Genomic DNA, 19,139 nt, shown 5'->3' with positions numbered 1-19,139 from the left:
GTGGGGATGGACAGGGCACAACACTCCCTGTTATGAACCAGAGGTCTAGACAACACGGTGACTCTCTAGGGCTGGGCCAGGAAGTGGCCACTTCCCCAGCTGAGAGGTACCAACAGCACTTCAGCCTGGGCAGGAGGACTCAGAACACCCACACATTCATCTTTCATGCTATGGAGGTCTCAGAGGCCCCTGTTGCCCCCTCACAGGCCAGGATAGACCTCCACCAAGGTCCAGAGGCCTGGTGGGCAGGACCAATGTCCCTGGTCCAGGTTCTGGTGCTGTAGGGAGGCCCTCGAGATGGGGGCAGGACACAAGGTCTGCTCCTTGTCTGGTCCCCTCTGGGTGGGTCTCAGGGTCTCTGGGCCGTGCGGTGTCCACCTCTTCTGTGCAGAGGGGAGGCGATCTCCAGCCTGCAGTTCCTCTTCCGTGAAAGGTTGAGGTCAGGTGCTCCTCCCCATCTTTCTGTGGGTCTCCTCATGGCCTCCACTCCACTCTTCTTCCTTTTCTCTTTCAGACACAGGACAGGTGCCCAGAGCCCTCCATCTCAGAGATGCTGCAGCTGCTGCTGCCCCTGCTGTGGGCTGGTGAGTGGGGCAAGGAGAGAGGGAGGGGGTGGGGTGGGGCTGCAGCTGACCCTCATTTCCCCACAGGGTCCCTGGCTCAGGATGGGAGATTCTGGCTGTGAGTGCAGGGGTCTGTGACAGTGCAAGATGGCCTGTGCATCCACGTGCCCTGCATCTTCCCTTACATCCAGAATGGCTGGACTGAGTCTACTCCAGCTCATGGCTACTGGTTCTGGGAAGGGGCAAATCCATACCAGGATGTTTGTGTGGCCACAAACAACCTGGATTGTAAAGTGCAGGAGGAGACCCAGGGCCGAATCCACCTCCTTGGGGACCCCCGAACCTACAACTGCTCCCTGGACATCAGAGACGCCAGAAAGAGGGACAACAGAAGATACTTTTCTCAGGTGGAGAAAAGAAATATTGCAAGATATTCTTACACACAAAACCAGCTCTCCATGTGTGTGGTCGATAAGGCTCTGGCTCGAGGAGACGCTACAGGAGAAGGCCACGGGGACCCCAGGCAGGGCTGGGATGGATTCCCTTCCTGTAAGTGGTTTTGGGGTACAGTGTGTTGAGGCTCAGAGGGAGGACCTGGACTAAAGTTTGAGGCTTCTATCAGGGTCTGCACCTCAGCCCCTCTTTCCTGATGCCCATGTTTCCCCATCTCCTCACAAGCCCTGACCCACACAGCTGACATCCTCATCCCAGAGACCCTGGAGCCCAGCCACTCAGCTGCCTCAGGAACCTGACCTGTTCTTTGCGCTGGGGGGCATACCCCCCATCTTCTTCTGGACGTCAGATGCCCTCATCTCCTTGGGCCCCAGGGCTCATCTCTCCTCAGTGCTTACCCTCACCCCATGGCCCGAGGACCATGGCACCAACCTCCCTTGTCAGGTGAAGTTCCCTGCAGCTAGTGTGATAGTGGAGAGGACCATCCAGCTCAACATCACCTGTGAGTGCTGGGCCAGGACACCTGGGACCATGAGGGTGTGAAAGGCAGAAGAACAGGCTAGGGATGCTTGGCGCTTTTTTTCTGGGGACTTGGCTGAATATGGGACCTAGAAGGACAGAAGTCCTGTGCCTCCTGCATTTCTGTGGCTCCTAGGGGTGGAGGATGCCTATATTTCTCTCCCCACATCCCTCGCTCTCGTGAAAAGGGGAATCCCCTCTTCTCATCCCAGGTGCTCCAGAGAACTCAACAATTCTGTGTCTGTCTAGGGGACAGCACAGCTAGGAAGAGACCCCTCCTGGGCTGTAGGGAGCAGGGCCTCTTCCAGCTCAGGGCAGGGCCAGGGTCCCTACCTCACCCTGGACACACTCTGTTGACCAGAGACCCCCTTGTGGCTGAACCCAGTGTTCCCGCCCTTTCTCAGCCCCCATGGCCTCTGTGAGCAGCTGTCTGCATCAGCCCCTGACTCCCCTCAGACTTCTCCACCCCCGCCTCGGCTCCACAAGGAGGACAGGGCAACATTCACAGGGCAGAGCCAAACTCTCGAGATCCATTATCACTAGTCTCCTGATAACTACTGCAGCCTCGAGCTTTTATTTTCCCCAACAATTGTTTATTTAAGTACTTTTGAACTGATAATTTATTCACATGGTCAAATATTCCAAATGCACAGCAGAGTCTGTCCTCAGATGCCCAGTCCCCTCCCAAGAAGTGACCAGCGTCCATATGCTGCTCTGAGCCTTGGTTTGTTCACCTAAAGTGTCTCAGGGGTCCTTTGACATCAGTAGTACAGACTGTCCTCATTATCCTCTGTGACTTTGCAGTATTCCATGGCCTGGGTGGATTTTGCTTTCACGTGCATCTTCTACTAATGGAAAAATCATGGTGTAAGTTTATTCTACCAACAGAAATGATGCAATCAACAATCTTGTATCTGCTTTCACACGTGTGTTTGTATTTGTGACTGTGGGATAAATTCCTAAAAACAAAATAGCTGGATTATATGTTCTTTCTATATTGAGAAATATGGCCAAGTTGTTCTCCACTGAGGGTGGACAAGTCGCTTTCCCAGCATTGACGGCTGAAGGTGTGTGTTTTCAGCAACCCAGTATGGGATGAAACCTTTGATTTTTGCTAGTAGTAGGTGAAAATCGGTATCTCCATATAGTTTTTTAAAAATCTGTATGCATTATTTTATTATTGATAAAAAATTCACATAAAACTTAATCAATATTTGAGCCATTTCCAAGTGTACAGTAGGTGGCTTTTAGTACATTCACAATGTTATGCAACCATCACCACGGTCTAATTCCACCCATCCAACATTTTCATCACCCCAAAGAGAAACCCTGTGCCCAGGGAGCAGTCTCTCTCCATACTCCCCTCCCCCAGCCCCTGCAACCCCTAAGCTGCTTTGTGTCTCTATGGATTTGCCTGTTCTGGACATTTCATGTAAGTGGCATCAAACAAAATGTGGCCATTTGGGTCTGGCTTCTTTCACTTAACAAAACGTTTTCAAGGTTGATCCATATAGCATGTATGAGTAATTCCCTCTTTTTTATGAATAATATTCCATTGTATGGATGTAACACATTTTGTTCATCCATTGATCGGTTGATGGACATTTGATTTTGTTTCCACATTTTGGCTATTGTGAACAATGCTGCTATAAATATTGGTGTACACACTTTTGTTTGAACATATGTTTTCAGTTTTCTGGGGTATATACCAAGGAGTAAAATTCCTCTGTCAAATGGTAGTTTCTATATTAAACTTTCTGAGGAAATGTCAGACTGCTTTCTATAGTGGCAACTTCATTTTACATTCTTACCAGCAATGTACGAAGGTTCCAATTTCTTTATATCCTTGCCGACGTTGTTATTTTTCTTTAAAAAAATATGTATGTATAGCCTACTAGTGGATGTGAAGAGCCAGCCCTGATGGTCTAGTGGTTAAGACTTGGAGCTCTCCTCGCTGCCACCCAGGTTCATTTTTTGGTCAGGGGGACCACACCACCCATCTTTCAGTTGTCACACTGTGGTGGTTGCATGTTGCTGTGATGCTGAAAGATCTGTCACAGTATTTCAAATACCAACAGGGTCACCCATGATGGGTAGGTTTCGGAGGAGCTTCCAGAATAACACAGACTAGGAATAAGGATCTGGTCACCCGCTTCCAAGAGACTTGGCAGTAAAAACATTATGAATAGTAGCAGAGCATTGTCTGTTACCGTGCTGGAAGATGAGATGATGGCACTAAAGACCGGGGAGGTTTTGACTTGCATTTATGTAATGACTAATATGACGATCGATGTTAATTTCTTCATGAACTTATTGGCCGTTTGTATATCTTCTTTGTAGAATTTTTTTCAAGTCCTTTGCCTATTATTTAATTGGTGGTTTGTCTTTTTGCTGTTGAGTTGTAAAAGTTATTTATATGTGCTGGATACTACACTCTTATCAGATCTATCATGCCATTGACCTGAACAACTTGAAAAGGTTAAAATAGTAGTTTTCTCACGTATGTTTTACCATAATAATTTTTAAAAATCACCCTAAGATTTAATCAGCCACTTCACCAAAGACAAAAAACAGATGACAAATAAGCACATGGAAACATGCTCAACATCACTTGTCATTAGGAAGTTACAGACTAAAACCAGGATGAGGTATACATCTATTAAAATAACTAAAAAAATAGAGAAAAAGAAAAAGAAAAAAAGAAATCCTGATAATAGCAAATGCTAATGAGGGTGTGAAGTAGCCAGAACTCACACACGCTGCTGGTGGGAACACCACTAGTCCAGCCATTTTGAGGAACAGTTTGGAAATTTCATATGAAGTTAAACATATGCTTATCATAGGACTGAGCCATATGACTCCTAGGTGTTTACCCAAGAGAAATAAAAATGTATGTTCCCTCCAAAACTGCATGTGAATCTTTATAGCAGCTTTATTCAGTCACTCAGAAACAACTCAAATGTTCTTCAGCCGGTAACTGTATACAAAGTCAGGTACATTGAAACAATGGAGCACCAGCCAGCAAGTAAAAAGACAAAATTATTGATACATGCACCTAATAACATGGAAAGCCCTCAAATGCATTATGCAGGTGAATGAAGTCAGATCCGGAAGACCACGTTTTATCTGATTCCATTCCTACAACATTCTTTAAACAGCAAAAGAAGAGGGATGGAGAAGAGATCAGCATTTTTTCAGAGGTTATGGGTGGAGGGAGGATTTGGCTCCCCAGGGGCAGCATGAGGGAATGTCTTGGGTAATGCCTTTCTTCGGTATCTTGACTGTGGTTGTGGTTACATCTGTCAAACCTCATAGAATTTTATATAATAAAAAGTGAATTTCACTGTAGCTAAATTTAAAATAAATTGAAAAACACAGTGAAATAACACTACACTCCCACTAGAATCATTAAAATTTAAAAGACTGATAACACCAAGTGGTAAAGATGGTGTGAAGCACTAGAATTCTGGCACTTTACAGACAGGAGTGTAAAGGTTAAAACCATTCTGGACAACAATTTGGCAATTGCTACTAAAGTTAAAGATGTGGTTACTCCTTGATCTAACAAGTCTACTCCTTATCTGTACTCATGAGGGTGAAGATATGTCCATAAAAACACTTATTCCTTAATATTTATTGCCAAAATGGAAAAATCTCAAATATCTGTCGATATGTGAATAAATAAAAGATTACAGTACAGTCACATAACAGAATACTACTCAGTAATCAGATGTTATGAACTACAGAAATGTGCAACTTGATCCACTTCAAAAACACTATGCTGAGTGAGAGAATCTAGACACAAATGAATACATTTCTAGGAAATTCTTCAATAGACAAAATTAATTCAAAGATAGAGAGTATATCAGTGGTTACCTGAGGTGGAGGTGGGAGTGATGAGCTGAAAAGAGGTGTGGGAAAACCTTTTGGGGTGGTGGAAACGTTCTATATCCTGATTGTGGAGCTCACAACTGGGATGTACACATTTCTCAAATTTCATAGAAATGTACATTTCAAATGGGTGCATTTTATTTTATGTAAATTATAGAGTCCATTATGGAAAAACAATGAGCACTCACAGAAATTTCCAGTCCATGAACATAGTATAACTTTCTTGACTATGAAACCAATTGTATTGAGGTTTCCATTATGTGCCACATTCTCACTTTTTTAATAACCTAGAACTAGTATTATTTTACTTATTGAAGGCGGAATTGATTATATATCAAATGAGGGTGCAAAATATTTCTCTGTTATTAAGGTTGAAGGAATAGTTATCTAGATACTACTGTATTTGAAAGATTTTACAAATCGAGGGTGACAAAAACTATTATGTCACATGTATCAAGGATTTCCCAGAGACATATGACACAGAGTGAGATGCGAAACCACATGAGCTGAACCTAAAAATTTAATTGTAGCTGTATTTTCCACTCATGTTTTCTAGAAATATTATGCCTTGTGAGCAACCTGTAACAGTAAGAAGATGGTTTACATGATAGGAAATGCTGATCTATATGATGAGGACCTAAAACAATTCACTTCAGTCCACACAACACTGAATAGCAGCATTCAGGGAAAAGAACTTTCCTCTGCTCTGGCTCCTAGAACATGTGCTCTCCCTTTAGTTTTACATGAAGATGCTGCGTGGTTTTTTATTTTGTAGATGCCATTGTAACTTCATGAATCAGCATACAATAAGTAAAAAAGAAAATCCTATACTTATTTTTTAGAAAATACCCAGTATGTTTCCAGGACACAGAGCAAACTCACCAGTGACTGCAGCTCTAGAGCCCGACAGTACTGAGTGTTTGGGGAGGAAGTGACACCACTGGGTGGGGAGCATCTCGCAGGCATGGACAAGGTTGGTCGTCTCCATTCTTGTCTCCAGCCTCTTCAACAGAGAGATGCTCACCAAGTGTTTGGGGAATGAATGAATGAATGGCTGCTTCCCTCACCTCACCTAGGATCCCTTCTTTTCTTCTCCCTCAGAAGCTCACACAGACCCTAAAGTATCCTACACCTGGCAGGGCCAACCACGTGGGATCTAGATGAGGCCATGACCATCCAGGGTCAGGCAGGAGCTGATCAATTCCGTGAGGAATTCAGAAGCACCTCAGATGAGAGGTCCTTAGAGACTGACTGAGTCCCACTCCTCAGATGTCCTCAGAGGTCCTAGTTCAAGCTCTCATGCTGAAGATAAGCCATGAGATGGGAGCAGGACACAAGCTCTGCTCTTTGTCTGCTCCCCTCTGGGGAAGTCAGGGTGTCTGGGCCATGGTGTGTCCTCCAGCTTTGTGCAGAGGGGGACAAACTCCAGCCTGCAACTCCTCTTTTGTGAAAGATTGAGTTTGCATGCTCCTCCCCAGCTTCCCGTGGGTCTCCTCCAGCCTCCCTTCCCCTTTGCCTTTCTATTATCTCTTCAGAAACAGGAGAGACATCCAGAATCCTCTGTCTCAGAGATGCAGTACCTGCTGCTGCCCCTGCTATGAGCAGGTAAGTGGGCCCAGGTGAGAGGGAACAGGGTGGGGCAGGGGCTGTGCGTGACCCTACTTTCCCTACAGGGACCCAGGCTCAGGATGGGGGACTCTGGCTGCAAGTTCAGGGGTCTGTGACAGTGCAAAAAGGCCTTGGGTCTCTGTAACCTGCACCTTCTCCTACCGCAGAGACTACTGGTCTGACTCTACCCCAGAGCACGGCTACTGGTTCTGAAGAAAACATAGAAATGGTTCATGTAAACACCAGGAGAGTGGATACTTTTAGGGGGGGTACACAGAGTGTTGTGATCAGAGAGACCTACAAAGGGGACATCTGGAGAGTGATCGTTAGTGTTTTATTATTTGATCTGTGTTGTGTTTGCACTAGTTTTTCTTCCTAACCATTTGGCTAATGTCACCCATTTGGTTATATACTTTTTTGTCTTTTTTCTTTTTCTTTTTCTTTGATGAGGAAGATTTGCCCTGAGCTAACATCTGTTGCCAATCCTCCTCTTTTTTTGCTGAGGGAGATTGGACCTGGGCTAACATTCATTCCCATCTTCCTCTACTTTATATGTGTGATACCTGCCACAGCATGGCTTATTAAGCGGTGTGTGGGTCCATGCCCAGGATCTGAACCTGTGAACCCCAGGCCACTGAAGCAGAGCATGCAAACTTAACCACTATGCCACTGGGCTGGCCCCATGGTTATACACTTTCTGTGTGTGTGTGTGTGTGTGTGTGTGTGTGTGTGTGTGTGTATCACAGTAAAAATTGTAGTAAAAATCTGGCAAGGTAAGAGAAGTTTGATGCTCTGACACTCAGTGTCCCTAAAATGGTGATGCTTTATGGTGCCCTTTCCTCTTGGAGCTCAGTATTCATAAATGAGAGAATAATTTTTTAAAAGTTCGAGAAATACTCAGCTTTATCGACCAGAGAAATAAAAGATGAAGTAGTACGATAAATTTGAGTGCATCAAAATGAAGGTTCCCATCAAATGGAGGACAACCTAGACATATTTAATTGAGAAACGACAGAATAGGAGAAATCATTTCCTTCATTTAAGCTCACAAGAATTTCTCAACCTGAATGTACAAAAATTTCCACAAATCAACAAGAAAAAGGACAACAAGCCAGCATAAAAATAAGCAAAGGTGATGAATATTTATGTCTCAAATGTGGAAACACGAATGGAAAGCAAGTCCATGTTGAGATGGTCAAACTCTCTGGTAGTTCAAAAAAATCAACCAGAAACGAGATACTACTCCACACTCCTCAGACCAGAAAATCAAGAAGGCCGATAACAGCAAATGTGGCAGAGATGTGAGGAAGTAGAACCTCAGGCTCCTATGGTGGGAGCGTAGACTGTTGAGGCATTTTGGGAGCTGGCAAAACTCTGTTTCATGAACTAACTCTATTTGCTTTGTGATAAATCAGTAAGCTGTACGCTTAGCTGTTTGTATCTTCTTCCATATGTTTTACACTTTAGAATAAAAAAAAGTTTTAAAAGTATCCATAAAAAAATGCATCCCCATAAGATGTCATTTACTTGAAAGTCAAAAATAGTAGATCCTAAACTTTGAAATTTAGGGATGTATATGTTGGTGGCAAAATGTATTAATCTCTAAGGTAAATAATAGGGATGAGATTAAAATCTTTAGAGAAGTTGATAAGGAAAACTCCACGGTCTCTCTGTATAAACCTTTGAATAGATAATTCACAAAGGATTACAGATAATAATAAAAAAATAGATGGGAAATGTTATTTATAATCAATCACATGGATGCAAAGTAATGAAAGAATGTATATAATACTATTTCTCTAATCTTGAATTAGCAAAAGTGAAAAAAGTCAGACATACCAGGCACTCCCATGTGCTGTTGGGAGGTTTAAATGAGTGGGGCACTTTTGGTAAATGTCGTGTTACCTTCAAATGAAATTGGAGGAATCATCACCAATCCCCACATATTGCATCAATCAGAAATACATTTTGATCTAAGTTACAAAAAGGCTGACTTGCAAGAACTTTAACAGATAGGGCTTTATTTTTATCACATAAAAAAAAAAGTCTAGAGATGGGCTGCTGCTGGCTTTAATTCAGCGGCTTGGCAGAGCCCACTGGACATTCCAAAGAAGGAGGAGGGGTACAGGGGAAGCCCAGCTCCCGAGACTAGAAGCTCGGCCCCTCCCTAATTTTCTCCCTCCTAGGCGGTTCATTACCTTTGAATCAGCTGCTTTCCTGACCAGAGGCCCAGATCCTGTTCCTGTCTATTTAGCCCTCTCTGAAGAGCCCAGTTATCCCTAAACTCGGGACCTGATTCTGCTTCAGCACCACGGACAACGCCATCCCTACTTTCTGGGGCTCCCCAAGGAAGAGACTGTGTCTTTGGTGAAAAGAGCGCCCCTCCCCCTGTGGGCTGACCCTGATGGGGGAACCGGGAGAGGCTTGGGGACTAGATATGAACAGGGTAAGGGCCTCAAAATCTAGGTCAGCCCTTCTCAGACTGCTTGCCACCCCTAAGAAATAGGGCCTTAAATTCCAAGACAGGGACTTCTCACATGCCCTTGGTTTCTTGCCTCTCAGGGAAGACTCCCTCTCTAATCTCTTAAAAAATCCCTCCCTGTTTGGGGAAGGTCCCCATTCCCCCTCTTCCACCACTTACAGACAGGAAGGGCCTCTCTCCCCAACACGCTTATATCTCTGTCTCTCTGTCTGTCTCTCTCCCTCTCCCTCTCTCTCCTCCAACCTCTGCCTCTCCTCTTTCTCTCACTCATTCTCTAGCTGGCACCCAAATGGAGCTCTGGAAGGCAGAAAACAAGACTCATGGTCCTTAACTGTCTCTAGCTCTGTGCCAAATCCTGAATGATTTTTAAAAAATATGCCTCAATGTCTGTCAGATAAATGAAGGAATGAAACATCAGGAGGCTGACTGAAGCATTGTCTTTGGAAGTGATGGAAGACATTCAAAGTGTTTAGACACACGAGGGGGCTTGCTGAGATTGGGAAAAGGGTTCTGCGACATCAGAGATGGATTGCTGTCAATGGGAGACCTAGAGGCTACAAGAGGGAGATACATAAGGACAGAGGAATTAGGTGGTCACCCCGTTGAGGGGAATTGTGGAGGCTAGAGGAGCTGTGGTGAAGACAGGGAGAGGTATTCTGTATGTGTATATGCAGGGCTATATGCAGGGCTTACAGGAAATGTGCGGAGGAACAAAGACCCAGTCACAATTTCTGTCTCACCCTGAACCCAAATAGCTCACCAAAGTCTGGCGCTGGAGTCAGGGCTCCAGGCTCAGTCCCAGCCTCTGTCCATATGGTCTCTCCATGCAGATGAATTCAAGAGTTCACTCAATGCTTCTTGAGGTCTCTGGGGTACTCCAGCCCTGGAGTGTGTCCCACACAGAGAGGATTCGGTCCCAGGAGAGTTTTGGTCTCTCACTCCTCTGTCCCCATGAGGAAGGCTTCAAGAAGCCTATCTGGGGAAAGTAGACCCCAAACTCCACATCTCTCTTGACAGAAGTGGGCATTAGTCTTCAGGAATTGAGAGGCAGGGTTTCAGGGTACAGGAGGGAAGATGGGTCCACCCTGCTGTGGTCCCAGTGGAGAAGAGCTCAGCTTTCACTTCCCCTGCAGTGACCCGAGGGAGAGAGGGCTATTCTAGTTGAAGGAGAACTTTGGGGCAGAAACCACACATTTCAATCAGAAAGAGCCCCCAGCTCACTGACCACCCCTCAGTCTCCCCCACCTCCCAGCTGGGAGAGGCTCATCAGATGGTATCAGGGGAATCTACACAATTCTCTGCAGCCCAGAGATGCTGCTGCCGCTGCAGCCACAACTGTGAGGGCAACAGGTCTGAGGAAGAGATTTCTGGGTGAAGCTGCAGTCAGAGACTCTGTTTCCTGCAGTGGGCCCTGGGGGATGCTGCAGGTACAGTCTGTAACCTTCAGTTAGCGACTGTGAAGGAGAGCCTGCCTGTGCATCCTATCCCATTCTCCAATCCAACCCATAGATTTTCTGGACTGACTTTAGCTCAGTCGACCCACCTTAAGATCCCAGAGGTGGCCAACAGACACCATAATCCCCCTCTGGCCACAGACCCTATCAAACCTGGAAGAGAGAATCTGGGGCTGACTCAACCCCCTCAAGACCCAAGGGCCCACAGTTGTTCTCTGAACATCAGGTTTTCCAAGATGTGGGAAAGTGGGAAGACTTTACGATAGAGAAATATTATGTGAAATATGACTCAATATATGGCGCTGTCTCTGAAGGTGACAAGTAGCCATGTGTCCCCAGGAGAGAACCCCAGAGACAGAAAAACACCTGCTCCTTCTCTGGAGGGTGGGGGTGGTGATCAGGACCATATGGCTGAGAGACGGGTGGCCAATGTGGAGGATACCCCAGGGATTAAACTCAGGGGTCTGAGTCTTTTTCTCCTCTCTAGCTTGTACCAGCTATCCCAAATCTATACCCCATTCACCTGAAGTGCAACCATCTTGGAGTCTAAACAGCACTATGCCAGTGGCTTGTGTAAGATGGTGCTTCTCTCCCTGCTGGTCCCCAAGCTGTCTCCCCTTTCCTAAGTCCTCACCCGTATGTTAGAGCCCCAAGGTCATGACCCCAGCCCTACATGCCAGATGACCTTCCTAGGGGGTGGTATGTCTACAGATAGAACCGTCGGAGGAGTTCAGCCCATAGAAGAAAACCCGTGTGTGATTTTTCAGGCCTGATGATAGGCAAATAGAAAGGCTTTCCCTGGCTGTCCTCATGGGCAGCTGCCCTCCCTGCACTCTTCACTCAGGGAGCTGGCCAGGTGGGACCTGCTTCCCCAGTAGATACAACTGTGCATGAGTCCAAGAGGCAGGACTTGGGGGCTCTCGTCCTTCCTTGCTGCCTCACTTGGGCAAGCCCCTTGGCTGTCTGAGCTTCAGGGTTCACCTGCCACATGCAGAAATGGGCCTGGATGATCTCACAGGGGCAGTCACAGCTGACTCTGTGAGTCTGAAGTTTCCTCTTCTGGGCGCCCTTTCTTCTTACCACAGGCTTCCTGTCTAAGCTTCCTCTGCCATTCCGTATCTGCAGCTTTCTCTTCTCTCTCAGAGGGATCCCAGAAGGCGGACTGTCCCAGAGCAAGAGGAGATAATGCCACTGCAGCTGCTTCTGCTGCTGCCTGTGCTGTGGGGAGGTGAGTGGTCGAGGGGAGAGGGGACCCCACTCTGGGGAGACACCAGAGCTCCAGGCTGAATTTCTCCCTCTCCCCAGTGCCCACGGCTCAGGATCAGAGCTACCATCTGGAACTACCGGAGTCCGTGACAGTGCAAGAGGGCACGTGTGTCCTCGTGCCCTGCAAATTTTCCTATCCCAGGACTCTCATTGGAACCCTCAACGTGTTTTGGTTCAGGAGAGGGCTGTATAGATACCGCGATGCTCTAGTAGCCACAAACAAACCAAAACAGAAGCTGCATGAGAGCACCCAAGGCCGGTTCTTCCTCCTTGGAGACCCCGAGGCCCACAACTGCTCCCTGAGCATCAGAGATGTCAACATGGGGGACAGTGGGACTTACTTCTTTCACATGGAGAAATACTTCACGAAACACTCATATCTAGATAAGATGCTCTCTCTGCATGTGACAGGTATGGCAGAGCCCAAGGTAAGTCCCCAGGGAGTGGAGCATTGGAAATAGAAAAATGAAGGATCTGTGCCTCCTGAGGGTGGGGTGGGGTGGGGACAGTCATGAAAAGACCCTGGGGCAGGCTGAAATCACACCCAACCTCCTCTTTCTCTTCACCAGCCCTGACCCACAGGCCCAACATCCTTACTTCAGGGCCCCTGGAGTCTGGCCGCCCCAGGAACCTGACCTGCTCTGTGCCCTGGGCCTGTGAGCAAGGCACACCCCCCATCTTTTCCTGGACGTCAGCTGCCCTCACCTCCCTGGGCCCCAGGACCCACCTCTCCTCAGTGCTCACCCTCACCCCATGGCCCCAGGACCACGGCACCAACCTCACCTGTCAGGTGAATTTCCCTGAAACTGATGTGACCGTGGAAAGGACCATCCAGCTCAACGTCACCTGTGAGTGCTGGGCCCAGGTCCCCGAGGGTGTGGTGGGCAGGAAGGCCAGGCTGTGGAAACTTTTTCTTTTATCCTGGAGGCCTGGCTGAGTAGGCGACCTAGAAGGACACAAGACCTGTCCCTCCTGCATTTTTGTGACCCCTGTGGGTTGAGGGATGCCTACATTAATCTCACCCCACCCTCCCACTGAAGGGGGAAATACCTTCTTCTAATCCTAGGTGCTCCAGAGAACCCAGCTATCAGTGTCTGCCTAGGGGATGGCACAGTTAGGAAAGAGGCCCCTCCTGGGATATAGGAAGCAGGACCTCTTCCGGCTCAGGACAGGCCTGGGTCCCAACGTGGTGACCAGAGATCCCCTTGTGGGTTAACACAGTGATCACTCCCATCCTCAGCCCCCATGGCCTCTGTGAGCAGCTGTCCTCAATGTCCCCTCACTCCCCTCAGGTTTCTCTACCCTGCTCTCAGCTCCACAAGGAGAACAGGGCAGCATTCACATGACAGAGCCTGCCTCTCCATACCATCAGTCTCCTGACGACCCCTCCAGCCTCGTCTTTTTATTTTCCACTAACAGTTTTTAAGTTACATACTTTTGGGCAGGTAACATATTCACATGGCCAAAATTTCAAAATGCACAGCAGAGTCTGTCCTCAGATGCCCAGTCCCCTCCCAGGAAACGACCAGTGTCCATAGGCTGCTCTGGGCCTTGGTTTCTTCACCTAAAGGACCTCAGCGGTCATTTGACTGTCATTCTTCCCGGTGAGTGTGGAGTATTCCATGGCCTGGATGGATTCTGATTCTGTACACATCTTCTACTAGTGGAAAAATCATGGCATTAAGTTATTCTACAAACAGAAAAGCTGCAATCAGTGATCTCGTATCTCCTTTCACACGTGTGTGTACATTTATGACTGTGGGACAAACTGCTAAAAGCAAAATGGCTGGATCATATATTCTTTCTATATTGAGAAACAAGGCCAAGTTGTTCTCCATCAAGGGTGGACAAGTTGACATTCCCAGAATCGAGGGCTGATGGAGTGTGTTTTCAGCAAACCAGTACAGGGTTAAACCTTTGGGTTTTTGCCAACAAGATGAAAATCATTAATTCCATATACTTTTTTTATTTATATGCGTTATTTTATCATTGAGCAAAAATTCACTAAAAATATAATCACTACTTGAGCCATTTTCAAGTGTACAGTAGGTGGCTTTTAGCATCTTCACAGTGTTGCCCAGCCATCACCAGTATCTAATTCCATCCATCCAACATTTTCATGCCCCAAAGAGAAACCCTGTGCCCATGAAGCAGTCATTCCCCATGCTCCCCTCCCTCAGCCCCTGAAACCACTGCTCTGCTTTCTGTCTCTATGGATTTGCCTACTCTGGATATTTCATGTAAGTGGCATCATGCAAAATGTGGTCTTTTGTGTCTTGCTTCTTTCACTTCACAAAATGTTTTCAACATCGATCCATATAGCATGTATCAGTAATTCTTTCTTTTTTTGTCTGAATAATATTTTACTGTATTGATGTACCTCATTTTGTTCATCCATTGACTACTTGATGGACATTTATGTTGTTTCCACTTTTTGGCTATTATGAATCATTCTGCAATAAACATTGGTGTACACACTTTTGTTCAAACATATGTTTTCAGTTTTCTTTGGCATATACCTATCTAGGAGTGGAATTGCTAGGTCACATGGTAATTCGATGTTTAACTTTTTAAGGAAATGCCAGAATCTTTTCCTCAGTGGCAACACCATTTTACATTCCCACCAGCAATCTATGAGGGTTCCAATTTCTCCACACCCTTATCAACATTGTTATTTTCCTTTTTTAAAAAAAAGTGTAGCCTGCTAGTGGGTGTGAAGGGATATTTGACCCTGGGTTTGATTTTCATTTAGGTAATGACTCATGATGTCATTAAATTTTTTTGTAGACTTATTGGCCATTTTTAGATCTTCTTTGAAGAATTTTTTTCAAGTTCTTTGCTAATTTTTCAATTGGGTAATTTGACTTTTTGTTGTTGAGTTGTAACAGTTCTTTATACATGCTAAATACTGCAACCTTATCAAATCTATGATTTCCAAATATTTTCTATCATTAAATGGGTTGGATTTCACTTTCTCAGTACTGTCAATTGATGAGCAAAAGTTTTTCAATTTTTTATTGAGGTAACATTGGTTTATAATATTATATAAATTTCAAGTGTACATCGTCCTATTTCAGTTTCTGTGTAGACATCCTGTTCACCACCCAAAGACTAATTACCATCCGTCACCATACACATGTGCCCTATTACCCCTTTTGCCCTTCTCCCTCCCCCCTTTCCCTCCTGTAACCATCAATCTAATCTCCCTATCAATGTATTTGTTTGTTGTTGTTGTTGTTGTTGTTTTCTTCCACTTATGAGTGAAATCATATGGTATTTGACTCTCTCAGTCTGATCTATTTCACTTAGCTTAATACTCTCAAGCTCCAACCATGTTGTCACAAATGGAAAGATTTCATTCTTTTTTATGGCTGAGCAGTAACCCATTGTGTATATATACCACATCTTCTTTATCCATTCATCCATTGATGGGCACTTAGTTTGTTTCCAAGTCTTGGCTATTGTGGATAATGCTGCAATGACCATAAGGGTGCATATATCTTTTCCAATTAGTGTTCTCATGTTCTTTGGATAAATACCCAGAAAAAGAATAATGAAATCACGTGGTATATCTATTTTTTTTTTTATTGAGCTCATAAAGGTTTATAACATTGTGTAATTTCAGGTGTACATTATTGTTTATCAGTCTCTGTATGGACTGCATCATGCTCACTACCAATAGTCTAATTTTTATCCATTACCATACATATGTGCCCCTTTATACCTTTCACCCAACCCCCAACCCCCTTCCCTTCTGGTAACCACTAATCTGTTCTCTTGTCCATGTGTTTTTTTATGTTCCACATTTAAGTGATATCACGCAGTGTTTGTCTTTCTCTATCTGGCTTATTTCACTTAATATTGTGGGAGATCAAGATTTGGCCACCCTGAAATTTATCTCTTTATTTTGGTTGTTTTTTTTAGGGACATTTGACTTCTCCCACTAACTGTCTAAAGAATTTGACATGGTGGCTCTTTCTTGGAACAGATCTATCATGATGGCTGTAAAGATAACGTAGGGTAAATGTTATAATAGGAAAGGCACTAACAAGTCTCTCTTATTAGAAGTTTTGTTTTTTTGGCCACATTTTTTGGATGACCCTGTGAGGAGTTGTCAGACAATCATTTATATTTATAAGGGAAATCTCTATTTGTAAAGGTATCTCCCTCTTTGTTTTGAGAAGAGAGGGGGATGGCCTCATTTCTAGAGGCTCATCAATGTGGAAGGTGAGGCCTTAAATCTACATAATAACCTTACTCTTGTTTACTGTGCTTTAGTGGTAATCTCCTGTAACTGACTCCCCCCACCCCCAAAATCCTCCTTTGTCATTGGCTGAACGTGGTATTTAAGACGAGAATTTCTGCTATTGTGTAGAGAAACACAGTGTCCCTGCTTTCTCCCATATATACATGTTATTAAACTTGGTATTATTTTCTCCTGCTAATCTGTCTTGTTAATTATTTGGCCAGCCATAAGAACCTTAAGGAAAAGGGCAGAGGGAGATTCTCCCTCTTCCCCCGACAACATCATACCCTCAAAGTACATCCATTTGTCGCAAATGGGACAATTTTGTCTTTTTTAATGGTGGAGTAGTATTCCATTGTATACATATACCACGTCTTCTTTATCCATTCATCAGTTGAAGGTCACTTGAGTTGCTTCCGTGTCTTAGCTAACGTGAACAATGCCACAATGAACATAGAGGTGCATAAATCTCTTTGAATTGTTGATTTCAAGTTCTTTGGATAAATACCCAGCAGTGGATAGCTGGATCGTACCATAGTTCTATTTTTAATTTTTTGAGGAATCTTCATACTCTTTTCCATAGTGGCTGCACCAGTTTGCACTCCCACAAGCAGTGTATGAGAGTTCCCTTTTCTCCTCACCGTCTCCAACACTTATTACTTCTTGTCTTGTCAATTATAGCCATTCTGACAGGAATGAGGTGATATCTCATTGTAGTTTTGATTTTCATTTCTCTCATGATTAGTGATGTTGGACATCGTTTCACTTGCCTATTGGTCATCTGTTTATCTTCTTTGGAAAAATGTCTGTTCAGATCATTTTCCCATTTTTAATTGGGTTGTTTCTTGTTTTGTTGTTGAGTTATATAAGTTCTTTGTATATTTTGGATATTAACACCTTATCCGATAGATGATTTGCAAATATCTTCTCAATTGTTACGTTGCCTTTTCATGATCGTTTCTTTTTCTGTGCAGAAGCTTTTTAGTTTGATGTAGTCCCATTTGCTTATTTTTTCTTTTGTTTCCTATGCCTGGTGAGACACGGTGTTCAAAAAGGTACTGCTAAGACCGATTTTGAAGAGCATATTGCCTATGTGTCCTCCTAGGGGTTTTATGGTTTCAGATACTACATTCAAGTCTTGAATAGATTTTGAGTTCATTTTTGTGTATAGTGTAAGATAATGGTCTACTTCCATTCTTTTACATGTGGCTGTCCAATTGTCCTAACGCCATTTATTGAAGAGGCTTTTCTTTCTCTATTATATGCTCTTGGTTCCCTTGTCAAAAACTAGCTGTCCATAGATGTGTGGTTTATATCTGGGTCTTGATTCTGTTCCATTGATCTGTGTGCCTATTTTGGTGCCATATCATGTTGTTTTGACTATTATAAAGAAGCTTTTAAAGTTGATAAAGTCCAACTTACACATTTTTTTCTCTGTCAAACTGCTGGAAGGTCAGAGCATGGAATGGGGTGAGACCCAGCATAGGTGGTCCCACATCCGGTAATGCAGGAGGGCCTGGAGAACCAATGTCCAGAGTCCTACAGGGAACAGAAGGACACAGGATTGTGGTGGGGCAGGTAAATCTGTCTTTGTCCACTTTCCTGCAGTGAGATCAGGGCCTGTGGCAGAGGTGGTTCTGGTGGCCATCGGGGAAGTGGCTGTGAAGACCCTGCTTCTCCTCTTCTGCCTCATGTTACTCGTGTGAGCATTGTCCCGGGGCGAGGGGAGTTGTTGGGAGGGCGGAGAGAATGTGGCTGAGTCCCAGAACCAGTGGTGGAGGGGCCCAAAGTGTCAGGGGTCAGAGCAGGCAGGAGGCTGATGGGGGCAGGGTGGGGGTGAGGGAACCACAAGGATAACCATCGTGCCCATTGGCTGAGTGTCCAGGACGGGAGGTACCTGTGTCCTCAAGACACAGACACTGTGGAGCCAGACATGCCCTCTTCCACCTCAGTCACCCCTCCAGCCCCTGAACAGGGAGGAAAGGGTGAGCTGCTGCCCCCTGCAACATTATCCCAACAGACTGAAAGATGCTGGTCTCTTTTCTCAGAAAGAGTTTCCACAAGAGGAAGGCAGCAAGGCCCACACAAGGCATGGAGGATGCAAACACCATCCTGGATTAATCTCTCAGGTAAGCGACACCGGTGTCTCACCACCCAAATTCCTACCGCACACCTCCCCCAGCATGGCCTCCAGGATTGCTCCACTCAGCATGCCAAATCCGAGCTTCCATCTTCCTCCCCAAATCTACTTCTCTGCTGAGTTCCCTGTCACAGCGATGACACTGCTGCCCCCATCTCTAAGGCCAGACTGGGGTAGAATTCTCCACTTTACTTCCCTCCTTCCTTCCAATCCAAAAAATCAAGAACTCTTGTCCATCCTCCTCGCTGATCACAGCTCATCCTCCTGCCCATCTCCTCCTCTTCTTTTCCTGGTCATTCCTGGGGCCTCATCTCTTCCACAGGTCTCTGAACCCACCTCACCTCCCGCCTACATCTCTCTCCTCAACACAGGCCTCCGGAATGTGTTTCCAGAGATCATCATTGTCCACGTCCTGCATGATAGCAACAGCTGTGTGTCGTCTCCATAGCCAGAGAGCGAGCTACAAACACCACAGGCTGGATTTGAAGGCCTGGGATGGTCTGCCCTGTACTAGACT

The 19,139-nt window shown here is 45.3% G+C and overlaps 1 protein-coding gene and 1 pseudogene across 1 annotated transcript in view; both read left to right on the top strand.

Moving 5' to 3' along the window:
• LOC131397267 (myeloid cell surface antigen CD33-like) overlaps positions 1-19,139 on the top strand; it is a 295,514-nt gene that overhangs the window by 37,601 nt on the left and 238,774 nt on the right. The window lies entirely within an intron of this gene.
• LOC131397932 (sialic acid-binding Ig-like lectin 6) lies at positions 551-19,070 on the top strand (annotated as a pseudogene).

The sequence above is a fragment of the Diceros bicornis genome, chromosome 34 (genome assembly GCF_020826845.1).
Source record: "Diceros bicornis minor isolate mBicDic1 chromosome 34, mDicBic1.mat.cur, whole genome shotgun sequence".
Classification (NCBI taxonomy): domain Eukaryota; kingdom Metazoa; phylum Chordata; class Mammalia; order Perissodactyla; family Rhinocerotidae; genus Diceros; species Diceros bicornis.
The sequence above is the reverse complement of the archived record's forward strand: the minus strand, read 5'-3'. Positions and strand labels throughout refer to the sequence as shown.